The sequence below is a fragment of the Rhopilema esculentum genome, chromosome 20 (assembly GCF_057945365.1).
Source record: "Rhopilema esculentum isolate cy_ngs chromosome 20, ASM5794536v1, whole genome shotgun sequence".
Lineage (NCBI taxonomy): Eukaryota > Metazoa > Cnidaria > Scyphozoa > Rhizostomeae > Rhizostomatidae > Rhopilema > Rhopilema esculentum.
In genome coordinates, this window is record NC_142834.1 from 7,098,292 (window position 1) to 7,109,322 (window position 11,031).

An 11,031-nucleotide genomic window follows, 5' to 3' on the forward strand; every position below is an offset into this window, starting at 1 on the left:
CCTCCATTGTGGCAAATATTTTGAGGCAGTTGTTGTAGGCTACAGGTCCACCTATAATATAATTTGGGCTATTATTAAATATGTTACTTATGAAACAAGTGAGGGGTCTGGAAATTGGTATCACATTATCAAGAGTTGCAAAATGAGTTCATTTCAAATGGCACCCAAGGAAACATCAAGTATACATGTGGGGCCAGCTTAACTGACGTTGTTAGGAGGTTTCCTTTTTTGGGGGTTGCTTATACACAGCTTTGATTAGAGGAAAGCAGTCTAAGGGTGCAAGTACTTGCCAAATATTTGAAGGTGACTGTTGTTTGAAAATCTACGTCATTTTTCATTTTCTTTTTAGCCTCTTCTGGAAAAGCAACTGAAAAGTTTGCATGCATGTCAAACGCCATTGATTTCTTAGCCAGAAATTACAATTTTTCTTAACTGTAATTAGAAGCATGCAAACTTAGGGGTTTTAGGGGAGTGACACGCCCTATTTTGAAGCTGTCGGCAATTTTGGGGCTGTCGAGAAAAGTTTTGTATGCTTACCAGTTACTGTTATCTGCAAAAGTGACACAATTATCGAGTTCATTGACGAAGATATTGCAATGATACTAAAGAATACAGTCAAGTTGCACTTTAAAAAGTCACAAACAATGATGAAATATCCCAGATGGTTTATATTCTTTGCCCCACCCCACTCACCCGTCCTAAAAGGCCTTCCACAAAGCAGCGAATGTAGTTTGTGAGTAAACGCTTCCTATACAAATTTTTGGCATCATTCTTTGAACGGCTGTTCGATCTGTGTTTTTTAGCAATTCCAAGTCAAAAGAACCCAAAGAATGCTAGCAAATGCAGAAAAATGAAAAAATACGAAAACGTTGGTGCATTGAGAATGTCTTGCGTGTTCTGAAGACGTAAAAATTAGAACGAGTCATCCAACCGATGCAAGGTAATCTCATAATCTCTCAAAATGGGCATCTCCTATGTCCATAGGCATAGGGAGCATATCAAGTGTGGGGGCACATGTGAGCATAAAAGAGCACCCCTATGGGCTGAAAATTTAAAAATTACTTCTGTTTCAGCGAGTGGGGTTTGGGGCATGCGCACCCTGCCCTCTCAATGATTCATACGTCTATACCTACGTTTTTAAAGGTTTGGTGAGACATTTAATAATGCTAATTAACCTTGAGGCTTTGAAACATTTCTTTATTCTTTTTCTCCTTTTGTGATTACCAGCCATTTTTGGATCTACCCTAGCTAGAATATAATTACAGGTTATAAATACAATTACTGCAATATACAGGGCTCACGCCACGAATTTAAAAGCGAGGGGCCAAGGCAAGCAAAAGTAGGGGGCCAAGGTTTCTCTCCTCTTTTATTGAAGCTTTAAAACTACTTGCTTCGCAAAAAAGTGGGTGGACGCCATGGCTTTAATGGCCCCCCAGTGGCGTGGGCCCTGATATAGGGTGGCTTCAACAATGCTAAGCCCTAAATGACCCATTTCACCTTAACAAAAAGCGATCTATTTAACGAACGTTATGGTCTTGACTTGACAAAATCTGAGCGACTTCTGGAATAAAAACGCTGCACTTGGCGTTGTTTCAGCGTGCAAGTTAACTGGAAATAAAATCGTTGAAGGCCTAAATTAAATGATGCCCACACTCATGACGTCAGAAAACAGCCAAATTATTCTTCACCTAGAATATTAAAAAATTAAAAATGCAAAGCAAATATATTTGGTTTGACGGTTCTTTTGCTACACTCAATGGTGAATTCTCAGTGACAGGTTTTTTGAATGACTCCGTTCTGTCTCTGACTGCACTACACTTATGGAATTGATGGTTAGAAATCACGATCGAATCGGACACGAAGGCACATTTGCACTTGCAAAGCACCAAAGTATCCTAGTATCAAAAAGCAGGTTTTAGTTCTGGCTTTGAAGGTCTTGACTGACAAAAGCACTGGTCTGATCATAAATAACTGGGTCATCGTATTGGAACAAACCTATGCTCATTTTTAGCGACATTTTCTTCTTAATATACAGTACATTTACAGGATATTTTTGTTTTTTTTGTGATTTTCACTGAGTGTCTTAGCATTAACAGATCCAGCAAAATATCGGTGTATACTTGAAGTGAAAGCCCCCTCGCTTCAAATAAGGCCATGTTGAGATACAAGAATAGATCACATGGGCGGTGCAATGTAATATACATGGCTTGACCTTCTTATGATTATTTGACCAACATAAAAATTGTCTAAACGTAGTAAAGCTCTCTAGTGTTCCAATGCCTTCAACACGCCTAAAAATATCCAAAACCAGGAGCAATGTATGGAAAACCTATTTCGGTATCATTGGAACCCAAAACCTGTGTGGGAAGTGTAGAAAGAGGAGTGGTCAACCCATGTTGTGGCAACAAAATGATATCACTGAGAGAAAGCGTCTATTTGTAAAATTAGAATTTAATCCACAAAAGACTTTCTTATTTCTTATTATCTAACATTTGCAATTCGTTTGGTGAAATGATTTTAGCTCTGCTTTCTTAAAACAGGTATTTTTAAAGAGTTACAAGGAGAGTCGAAATCCTTACTTATCAACTCTAGAAATACCCAATTCGACATTGCACAGATAACTTATGCATAAAATTTAATTTGTGCCATTAAGAGCTGGAATAGACACGTGGTCATCGTGTTCCCACCACGAATGGCACTTACAATACAGTATCAAAGCATCACGTAACTGATAAAAAGAACCTTACTAAAACACTACACAGACATAGTAAAGGGTGTTGCAATTATCTGAAAAATCTCTTTGTTTCTTGATATATGTAGTGGTTGATTCAAAATGATACAGACCTACCAAAAAACAATAGTTGGCAAAAGGATTCTCGAAATTTCGACTTCACAATAATTCTTCAGATAAATTCTATTACATAATGCTTTGGGTCTCTTAACCTGGATTCATGGATAAGCGAGCCCATAAAAGGTAACCCAGTCCTTAAAACTACTCGGAGCTGTGTATTGAGATTCGGGTGTCCTGTAGCAGGGCGTAGTAAAAGAGGGGCAAGGGGTAGGGGTCCTGGCCCCCAATATTCTAAAAGGGCCTCCAAACCAAAATATTTGCAGATCGTACTGAGCTTGAAAACGCTCTCTCCCATGACTGTGTTGGTTTGAAAGTTATTTTTACTAACAGTCATTTCTTTATGATGGTAAAAAGAATTTTGGGCCTCGTTAATGTCAAAATCATAACTACCCCTATGTCCTGTCGAATTCTGTTTGTATGATTCAAAAAGGCCCTTGGCACAATACTCAACTTGCTTGACAATTTTAAACTTACCACACATCTTCCGTAAAATACAGCTAATGGTTTAATAATTGGATGAGAAACTGTTAGACAGCGTAAACCAAGCTAAAGAATTATTGGAATTTCGGTTTGTAGTCTTGTTAACACATCTTGCCTGCAAAAGCTATCATGTAAGATATTGTCTAAGGACATTATATGAGGAAGGAGATTTAAGGTGAAAAATACAAAAATCTGTCTCGGTAGCAGATTTAAGGAAAATGACAGAGAGATGGCTTAATTTTTGCTTGATAAAATTTTGAAATTGTTGCCATCATGAACCACTGGTGTTTGCCTTTGACAATAAGAAATCATTCGCCATTGACATTATTCATGCATTATCTCGCTTGCAAGTGATTTGAGTGCTTTAATCTAGTGCTGAAAAGCTGAAAAGCATCATTTGCCGCATCGATTGAGAGAGTTTTCTTTGTCACAATTGTTTTAGATGTGAAAATAAATTGTCAAAATATAAGCAGTATTTTAGGAAAGTTACACATTTTCGGTACATAGTTACATCGAGGAACAATAACATAGAAAATCAAGTATGTTTGAAACTGTTTAATGTGTAAAGCATTTTCAGGTACTTCCTTAGTTCTCAATAAATTTTTTGCTACCTCTAGCTTATATCTCTCCCAGGCTGAATTAGACATATATCTAGTCTCTGAAAATTGAAAGATGAGACACTGTGTGTTGTGCAAATGTAGTTTCTGGATGTTTACTGCTCTTTCTTGAGACAATCATTCCCATATACCATTCAGGGAATTGTGTTTTAAGCTCTTGACCTCGTGCATTTGTACTGAAACTAACTCCAAACTCTAGACAATATAGGTGAGTCGATTGTTCGCATCCTTTGTGCATTTTTATTCTTTGGGCCTTATCAAAGTTTTTCGTTATTTGTGTTTGACCATGACTATGTATGCATAGATGAATGCGTGGGGTGAGAGAATTATTGAATCAGATTTGTTACTGAATAAAGAATGTAAAAGAACACGTCTGAAATGACCAAACAGACACAGCAAACGCACTATAGAACAGTAGAAGGTTCATATTGAAAAAAACACAAGTATTTTAAATATGCTTGTGATTGAATTGTGAAAATTTGAACCCTAAATTTGATATTTTTCAGTAACACCTTTTCACCAATGAGTCTGCCTTTGCAGCTCATTTCATGGACTTGAAACTTCAGGCTTCACCTTTTGAGATACATATCATTTGAAACCAAATACGCATGTGTTGAAATTGTGATAAATTCATTTTGGTATGACATTTTCAATATTTTCTCTAGAAATGGCAAACCATCCTTCAGCAATCAAAGCTTTATAGAACGATCTGCTTTTGGATCTAGCATCTTGGACCATATTTCTTCCATCGTTTGGATACGACATCGTACTTACTCCAAATATATATTCAAATACCTCCTTCGTCAAGTGCAATCTAAGCTCAGAATGTTGTCAAGGTGTATTTCAGATAAATGCCCCAGATATGTGCCTGTCGGACGAGTATTCTAGTCATAGTTTTATTTCAGTATTCTAGTGATATACCGTTTGGATGTTCACTGGTTTATATCCTTTGCTTCTAATTATGTTCTTACATCCTCGCATAACAGACACATGTGCTTCTTTACTGACCCAATCAATTTGAACCTAATCTAAAGCATTTTTCCCAAATTGAGGAAAGCTTTCTGATTAATTTTTTGGCGTGCAGTGAAGACGATGTGGTAGCAAAAGTGGCAGAAAGTATCCAGTAGATCTCTTGCCAAAGACAAGCACGTTCCTTTGCCAATTTTCACAATGAAAACAGCCATAGAAACCAATATCTGAATGAACATGTGTTATTGGGAAAGGCACGGTTTGATCTTCAAACCAAAAAAATGATTGGAATTTTATGTTCACTGGGAAACAGCGGCTAATTCTCATCCATGAGTGGGCTGTGTTGGGTCACTGTATATTTCATTTCAATTCTTTATCAAAGTTAAATTAGAATTTACTGACAATTAAGCCTTTTCTACGTAACTTATAGGGTTAACTAGCAAGATACTAGGTCTGAACGAGACGTATGGTACACGATAAAAGATAGATGTAGGTAATCTGTCTTGCTGCACCTTGTTAGGGATTTCGTACACTCATTTAGTTCTGATATCTATCTTTATACTGCAATTATGCCCCTTTCTTTTAATTGATCAGCCCTTAGTGGTTGACAACTCATTGACGTTTGAGACGTACTTTTTTAGTGGACATTCAGGGAAAACAATTTGGGCCATTAGAGGGTCCTGTACAAGTTACGGGCTACGTTATGATGAATTCGCACCCTTTACAGGGGGGCATTAAAATGAGGTCATCCACGACAAAAGAATAAGTAATGAGGTATAATTAATGACAAGCCTTGTTACAGTAATGGCTTCTTACGAGTTTAGCCGTACTATTAGAGATGATAACAACAAAATTTATCGCTGGTTATAGTTCGTAACATTAATACGATAAGTTATGAATGCAATTTAAAAGAATGAGTGAGTGAGTGAATGAATGAATGAATGAATTAACGAGTGAATGAATAAATGAATGAATGAATGCATAAAGGAATGAATGAATGACGTATTTACGTTGGCTTTGAAACACTTTTTTGTGCATTCAGTAGCCTCAATTCTCTTTGTTGTGTTGATACAAAACAGCTTTGTCACTTAGGAAAAGAGACGAGCAAGAAAGACTAAGGCCTAGAGATATATTCGATTTCGAACTCATCTTAGTGCGAATCTCCATTCACAATTGTTTCATTGAATAATCAGTTCTTTGTTTATTTATTTCATCTTACTTTGATACACATGCTCGAATATATTTGTAAAATGTAAGTTTTGTGATGAACTTCTTTGTATACAAATAAGATTCAATGAGCATTTGTTTACAATTGTATAAAGATTTGTAAGTTTATAGACTTGGACATAACCAGGATTTTACGAATCAATCTGAAATCTTATGTCTTCTGGTCAATGATTCATTCTCTTCGATTCAACATGTATTTTATCACTTGCTCTATTCTGAACTCACAACAAGAGATGAACTCAGCGAAGGAGTTCATCAAGATATAATCATACTTATCAATGATAAAAGAAAAAGGTGACCATTTACAAAAATGGGCTTTGCATTGTAAAAATACATAGCCTACTTATGATATAACATCCCTGTTTAATGGAAAGTTCCCTGTGAATTGCCTAGGTACTCAAGATCACCTAGTGGCTTATAAGGACCAGAGTTGAGCCAATTCTTGGCAACATGTTAGGAAGCTTACTAGCATACTAGCATGGTCAAAACAAAATATAAAACCTAAACTCTGCTAGAAATTCAATTAGTTAAAGACGAAAAGACTTTTTATTGTTGACTATGAGATGAACATTGTACAAACAGTTGACATTTTTAATGAAACTTAAAGCCTTTAAGGAAAATCGCCTTTTCATGATATTTGTGAATATATTAATCACGTAACTAAAACCTTAACGAGCAAATGTGTCTGTGGTGTATTCCTTGGTAAAATGATTTAAATAGGCGTCGATCTTTTAGCAAAAGGAAAGAATGGCTGAGGTTAGATAAAGTTAGATGTGCTGAGAGAAACCCGACATCTTGGAAGAAGTAATCTAAATTAGATCCAGCAAATGGTTATATACTGCTATCTATTATTAGGCCATTTGACCGCATTAGCCAGTAGCAAATACCGTGTATTTCCCAATTTATTTCTCAAATGTGTCTAAGGAAACAAGATAATTGCTAAAATTCTTACAAATACAGTTCAAAGGATAGTTATACAGCTTCAATATTTCAAACTTTACTTAAGGATCATCGAGGTATGACTAGGCCGAATGCCAGACGTTCTTTACCAGGGATATATTGTGTTCAATGGGAACGGGTTTATGTTTCACTTAGGCCGACACATCTATCTTTTGGGCGTTTCGGCTGCCAAGGACTCTAAAGAAAAGCTAAGGGGCGTAGCCAAAATGTGGTACAAGGGGGTGCAGCACCACCAAGATTTGTCGGCAAATACAAAAGTGTCTAGATTATGTGTTTTTCATCTATTTTTTCGATGTTTTAAACTTCGAAGATATATAGATAGTGAAAGCAGTTGCAGTTTGGCAGTGAAGCCACGTTGTATTGTTGTCACACCTTTGGAACGCCTTCATGTCGGCAAATTTGGGGATCTGCACAGCCCCCCCCCCCCCTCCAACAATTTTCTTTACCTTAACCCCAGCAAACGTTAGATATGGCTGCAGGAATTACTCAACTGTGCGCTTATGTATTCCAGACATAGTGACTGTGCTAACAGGGATACTCATTAGAAGTATGCTCGACCTAGTGCTAAACGAGTGAGCTTTTGAATGCAGTCTTTCTCTAAGTGGCTATATAAGAGATTCTTTATACGTTTTTAATATGATTTAACCACCTCAATAATTTTGTCCTGGCACAGTCAACTCTCTTGGTCATTTTTGTGACTTTAATTAGGATCTTGATGCTTACGAATCCAGATACCAACCTTGTCAAAATTCACAACTGCTATTCGTGGCAGCTTATTTTAAATTTCAGTGTATATTAGTTTATTAGTAAATGTATATTAGTTTTACTCGAGAGAGGCATAAGAAACCTGAAACCAAGAAACAACCATTTACCTTCGCCCTCAAAAATAAGTACGTCACGTCCCATTTCGTAAACAATTTTTTGTGAAAATTTGTTTCAACAATTTTGAAATTGTTGTTCAACAGTTCAACACTTTCTTCTCGAATGTGGAAGTCTCCTGTTTTTTCTGTATTTCAGTAATTTTATACGTAGTTAAAGTTAGTAATACGCAATACGAAACATGTAAACTCTTTCCTGGGCCATGATATTTGCTGATGATTCAAAAGCAAAGGAATAGCAATAATATACTAAAAATACCACTTAATCAAAACTGGATCATCAGATTGGATTACCAATCGTAAAAGAGTCCAGCAAGCCCTTAGCCAGCCTTGTGAACTAAAAACTCCAGACCTGTTACAGGCAGACGTTTCAGCAACTTTTCAAGTTTTTTCTTAGCAGCGAAAGTTTTTTGAGCGCCAGGCACCATCTTAAGTCCTATATGGATAATAAGAGACCCCAATAAGCGATTTTTCTTTCACCAGTATTAGCTTGACTCAAATTGTGTCAAATCCAATCAAATCCAATCAAACAGATTAAAACCCCATTAAAAAATTTGAGACAAAATTCTCGGGGTGGCAATGCCTTGCCTACGGGCCTGGAGTCGAGCACTGGTTGGGTGCGAAAATTTAGGGATGAATTGTGGTGGCTAGAAACGAGTTCGAAAAAGTCACACAATGCTGTGGGTATTTAATTCCTGCATTGTGCACTTAATTTCATCAAGTGGCTTTGCTACAAAATTCTGAATTGCAGACTATTTGTCTTCAAGAATGCTACTTATGTAGAAGCCTTCCTCGCATTATATAGTAAATAATTAGTCAAGTCACATATTGATCGGTAGAATTCGGTAAATGTTTGTGACAGAGGCACCTTCATGGGATGGATTGGGATAAAAAGAACTTACTTTTGGTTTATATACGGTATATGACGTTTTCAATAAAAACATTTCACACTCAATCACATATCACAGTTGAATTTCTTATTAAATGCTTACTTGGTATCCTCATAACAACAAAACAACGAGCTTTCACATCATGGAATCTTCTCTGTAGACCAAACTTCTCACCATTGACCTGAAACTGAAGTAAAAAATTTAGAAAAAAGGGGTTTGAAGTATTTCAGCTCTTTTAACAGCAAATTTTTTTAGAAAAAAGCATGGGCTCCGACACAGATTGGAAAGTGGGAGGGGGGATTTAGCAAACCTAACAAAGGATTTTGACGGAGATTCAATTTTTTTGCAAAAACCGGGGGCCATGACCCCCTGCCACCCCTTCGTCGGAGGCCCTGCAAAGATTAGAATGTGTTTGAATACTTTCTATAGACTATGGGAAGGGTCTTTTGTATCGTGTAGACAATCCAATGTTAGTTAGTTTTATAATTATGAGCTGAGCAAGTAAATCTTTCAACGAGTATGAATAGGCTAGGCTTGTAGTAATGTCAGACGATTTTTTTTGCTCAATTGAGATTTTGAAACCCCTGTACTTAAACTACTTCGAAGAAAAACCTGTTTTTTAAAGAACCACGCTGTTCTTGGATTTTATTCTAAAAATGCAAGTATGAGATGCAGACAACTGTTTCTTAAAATTTGTTCTTATCAAAAAAAGCTTTTTGTCTTTTGAAAATAGATGGTTCAGGTCACAGTGACAACTTCTCGATTTGTCAGGCATTTCTTATACCGACAAAAATGATGACAAAGGCATCTATTATGTTTTCAATACATTCTCCTATGTTAAATTCACAAATATTTTTTCTTTTGTGTTATTAACGCGTCAGATTTCGCTCGAGAAACCTATTTGCGCGGAATGTTTTCGCCCTGTTTTATTTTCGAGCACTTAGGTCTTGCGCGAAGACAATATTGTTCAAATGTTTTCATTGCCATTCAGCGCATAATGAAACCACTCATTTTCTGTTAGCAACTCGTGGCAGGAAATGAGTCCTTAGGTTTTGCAAAATATCTGAAATTTGGTGATAGAATTTCAAAATACAACAAAATGTTTAGAAATGCAACATAATGTAAGTTTTGTTAACAAGTTCTACTTAACGAGTCAAACCATAAACAAGCATGACCAAAAGCAAAACTAAATTTTTTATGCATGATCTTCTTCTTAGAAATCATCGTTCATTGAACCGCTCATTCAAATTATTTCCGTAACTAAAGGACAATGAGAAATCGAAAGCAAAATTATTATTATACAACGCTCGCTTCCGTTGTTACTGAAAACTGGCCCGAAAGACTATGTCCGGAAAAAACGAAATTTGAAAACGCTTTTCTACGTTGGAGATTTTCTAATTCATTATACTGAATTTTCCCTCTCTTTTTGAATTTTACTTTCCCAACTGATTTTTTAGATGCCTCACAATATTCATTCTGAACGAACAATGTTTGCTTTTCAATGAAAAAAAATAAAAATTTGGGAACAAAAAGGAAAAATGAGGAACATTTAGAAAAACCACAAAGATAAGAGGCCCTCGTGCAACCAAAAGTCAACCACTTGCCTGTTATGTTTGAAAAACGAACACATTCTTATGACAATAAATACGTAAATAACTACATCTTTATATTGTTGAATACTATATATAAAGTGTTAGAATTCCATGTAAATGTTGGGTTACTTAGACAGTGCACGAGAATAATGCTTGCTTTGCGATGTTCAAAACAGAGAATTGCAAAACTGAGATATCTCATTTTTCAAAAAGGGTGGTTTATTCAAGAGTGGGTGAAATCCCCTGATACTAAATCAGATTTGAATAAGTTAAGGATGCTTTGAGAATATCTTCAGGCTCAAAATTAAAATTTCTTAGGAATATCTGGGCGTGGAAAAATTATAGTATTCTTGTACAGAAGATTCAAATTTATCAAAGATGAATGAAGAGTCCAAACTACGCGCCTAAAAATTGGTCTCTTTCTAGGAACTCGAAAACCTAAAATAGGCCAATTATCTAACTCGAAAAATATCACTTACATGTGAATAGTGAATCGACTTAAATGTTGTCAATTAGAAGGTAACTTCATTGATGGGAGAAATCTTTCTATCCCATGCCTCGCCTTGC

General features: G+C 36.2%; 1 long non-coding RNA gene across 1 annotated transcript; it reads right to left on the bottom strand.

The window, feature by feature from the left end:
• Nucleotides 1-11,031, bottom strand: LOC135687377 (uncharacterized). Its single transcript, XR_010516189.2, has 3 exons — nucleotides 10,944-11,031; nucleotides 8,975-9,059; nucleotides 1-51 (listed from the first exon to the last, which is right to left on the bottom strand). It is a non-coding gene; the product is annotated as an uncharacterized LOC135687377 (long non-coding RNA).